Genomic DNA, 4362 nt, shown 5'->3' with positions numbered 1-4362 from the left:
AATCATATACACATTAATACATACTCATGTACAATCATTTTCATTATTACCACTCTTATCATTAGTCCTTATAATTATATATATTCTTATACATAACTTTCGTAATCATCATATCATATAATAACCAATTAATACACATAACATCATCTATATATCACATTAAATGTATTTGTTTTATTTCCTTATTAGCCCATGTATACTTTTGAGAACTAAAGATATGTGAGTACATTGAGGTTGTGCACATATGTTGTCACCATAGCTCGTATAATTTCCCACTAGGGGCACATAGATTTTGTCCCGAAGGACCACGTAGAGATGTCCCGAAGGACCACATAGATGTCCCGAATGACCACTCCTAAGGATCACATACATATTTCAAAGGACCAAATATATGTCCCGAAGAACCACATATATATTCCAAAGGATTACATATATATCCCGAAGGACCACATAGAACCATTGACTCTTGGCGTGTCAACTATACCCCTAGCTCTCATATCACATATCATGGGCATTATCATTTGTGTTTATCACACATTCACATATTCATATCACATATATCATGTAATACTCTCATGGAGTCTCATATCTCATTATCATATATCTCATATCACATATTCTTGTATTCATATAAACATATAGTCACATAGATTACTTTCAAATATCTCTTGTCATATGTCTTATCTCTTATGATCATATAATCATACAACTTATTATCACATGGCTCATAGTTACCTAATTTATCACACATACATGCATTCACATAGATCACATATAAAGATGCACTTAACCTCTAGACATATACATATACTTATGTACACATAAACATCATATCACTACATGCTTGTATCCTTGTACTCATGTAATCTAATATCAGAATTAGACTTATCGCAAGTCTTAATTCCCTAACATAACTTATACTTAATATCATGTACTCACCTTAGTCTCACTTGCCAATACCAATCTCTTAACTCTCTCTTGTCAATCTTACTCTGACAGCCTGCCTGGACTTTGATTTCGATCGATACCTACATGAATATACAATCCAATGAATATCGGGATTCGAATTGCTCGAAAAGATTCATACTAATGCAAACTAAATAAAACATTAATTTCAATTTTCCAACTTACGTAGTATCGGTACTACAAGCACAATACATACTTCTATATTGTAGTATCGATACCCTTCCAAGGTATCGATACCCATTTTCTATTCTGTAATTTCCTTGCAAGAATGGTACCGATACCTCCCTATTGGTATCGATATCCATGGTGTCGATACTATAACTTCAGTATCGATACCTCATGAAGATTTATCACTATTCTCCCTTATGGTATCTATACTGTTCATGTAGTATCGATACCCTACATATAATTTTCCTAAAAATTAAATTGTAGTATCGATACTTACTCAACCAATACCGATATTACTATCCCAGAAAATATTTCTTAAACCCGAAATTTAATAATACTTAAACTCCCTTTATTTAACTCCTTTCATGCTATTAAACTCAACTATACATACTTAAACTATCTTTTAGCACTATAACACCTAATTATCTTCAATATCTCACTATAACTATTGAATTTAAGGATTTTACTAAACTTTCAATGTGTTCCAAACTCATTTCTAATACTTTAAATTCCTTAATCCTTCTTATGTCAAGTTAAATTTATCAACAAAACTTCAAAAACTATATCCTATTAATAATTCACTTCTACACCTTTATTACAATTTCCTTTCTAATTCTCTTCTCTTGATGTTTTAATCTTATATTAGCTTTCCTTAAGATTATATAACACCTAAAGAACAAAAACCAACTTACAAATTCAAGAAATAAACAACTACAATTAAACTCACCTTTGAAATGAGGCTAATGGGAATAAGAAAAAGAAGAAGACAAGAAAAAAAGCTTCCAGATAACTCTCTCACCCCATATGCTTATCTCTTAATAAAGAGATAAATATCCTTTAAATAAAAAGACCACATTACCCTTCATTCTTTCCTTCCTTTTTATTTAATCCAATACCAAAATATTTCACTATAAATCCCTAAACTTTTCAATTTTCCTAAATTGATAACCAAATTTCAAAAACTTTCATTTTAGTCACTAGCCTTATTTTTTGGATGTTATAAATTGCATCAGAAATGGGTCTCAAATCTGAAAATTCGTATCCAATAGAGAGATGAAACATCAAAAAAAAACTTACCAGGTTCGAATTTGGCGAAACAAACTTTAGATTCGGACTCAAAACGTCGAAAAACAAAAAAGTATGATTTTTCAGAAATTTTGACTTTTTAGTCAAATTCAACTGTCAACCTTGGTAAAAGTCAACATGACTCGGCCAACGATGCTCAGCTTGGTCAATAACTTAATCAGCTCGGTTTAAATTGGTTTAGTTTGATTTAAACCAATTCAGTTCAGTTGGCTCATTTCTAGAAACCCCTTAGGCTGAGAAGAAGCCCCAAATACATAGACGGTGCATGGGGGTGTGCACAAAAAAAATGACTGTGAACAGCTAGTTACTCCTTGGGCATTCACACACCACAAATAACCAATTTCAAGTCAAATAACTTACCAAAATCATAAAAAACAACCGAAAAATACAACCATACACTTACCCACAACGGACGGCGAACAAACGACGGTGGGGGAATGAATCAAATTGAGTTTTGATCAGAATGGGCCAATGCCCATAACGGTGGAGGCGGTGTTGTGACTAGAGCTTAGAATCAACGTGAAAATATGAAAAACTGAGGCAACATTTTTGGTCTCCGAGGAAGCTTTAAGTCGATTCACGATGAATGATAGGAGTTTATGACTGGAGGGACATTGGGCTTGGATCGGACAGGGGTGGTATTCCTTCTGGCACCGGCAGGGACCTTCATTGACGAGCAACAGTCAAGAACGTAGTTACATTTTTTGAATGATATTTAACTATTTTACAATTAACGGTGGACGCTGATGATGATTTGGCGGTCCGGGTTTGATCGAGAAATGATGAGGAATGCCTTGGTGGCGGCGGTGATGGCTTGATTGGCCGGAGGTAGCTGAACGGAGGTGACCGATAAAGGAACGATGAAAATTCTTTAGGAATTTGTTTCAGGTCTAGTTTGATTTAATGCACAAAGGGAAACTAATTTTTGGGGACTTAAAATCCTAATTAGATATCTTTAACATATATTTTTAATAAATAAATCTAGAACAATAAACATAGGCTTGATAGTAGGAGTATTGATGGCCATACCTTAGGTCCCTATTTCAATTTCCCATATCAGCATTCCCCTTCCCTTTTTTATAAGCTTACCAAAGAAGATTAAATTCAAACTTAGGTTCCTGAATTTTTATGAAATTTCCAAATCTACCATACAATCCTCTAAATCTTACAATTCGATCTCAAATTTGATTAAATAATTTTTTAAATTAAAAACAAAAGAAAATTGGGGTATTACATTTATTTTCAGCTTGGGCTTGGGAATTGAGGGGGGAAAGATGAAAAACTTTTATCATTTTCTTCTCTCATTGTTCTCTCCATTTCCCCTATTCTCTTCATTTTTTATTATACATATTCTCTTTTCATCTTTTTCTTTAAGATTTTTTATGGAAGTAAGGATTTCTTCTAGGTTCCATTTAGCTTTTAATTAGATCTTATGTCTTCCCACAAACTTGATTGGTAATACAAAAGTTTTGGTTTCATTTTATGACAAGAGGGAGTGCTTAATTTCAAAAGGAGAAAGATGAAGTAAGGGTAGTTAAGAAGGGAGCTTCATTTCGGATTCCTAAACTAGAATAGTGTATTTCTAATACTTTGGGTGTTATGGCTTTTCAAATGTGATGCATATTTGGGGTTTTCGCTTGATTCATTCATTAGATGAAGTTTTTGTTGTAAAGATTATGTTTATAGGGTGCTAAATTATTTTAGTTTAGCTTTTCAATTCGTAGGCATAGGGGGATGAACATCGACGACGGTTAGTAGGCTTGAAGGTGGGATTTTGGTTTAATAAAAAAAAGCAGCTTCAAATAAAAGATTAAAAAAAGACATTCATTATTAAAGTTGGTGGCTGACTCCTGATATTTTTGGGATATGATGGAATTTTTATATAAATGAATCGTTTGAAAAAAAGGAGATTTCGAATTAAAAGTGGTTGTTAGTATGGAAAAATGGTATTTTATATTAAAGAAGATTTATATTCTTAAAGTTGTACAGCAATGCACTGTTTATATCATTTCAAAGCATTTATTTCCAGCCGTTCTAACTTCTAAGGCTATTTTCTTATTTTGAATAACTAAAAGAGAAAATAACTTCAGTGACCGAAAATGCCTTATAATATACGATTTTAACCAACTTTTTTTGGATTTG

The sequence above is a fragment of the Hibiscus syriacus genome, unplaced genomic scaffold (genome assembly GCF_006381635.1).
Source record: "Hibiscus syriacus cultivar Baekdansim isolate YM2019G1 unplaced genomic scaffold, ASM638163v2 tig00013960_pilon, whole genome shotgun sequence".
Taxonomy (NCBI): domain Eukaryota; kingdom Viridiplantae; phylum Streptophyta; class Magnoliopsida; order Malvales; family Malvaceae; genus Hibiscus; species Hibiscus syriacus.
This window is presented reverse-complemented; position numbering follows the sequence as displayed.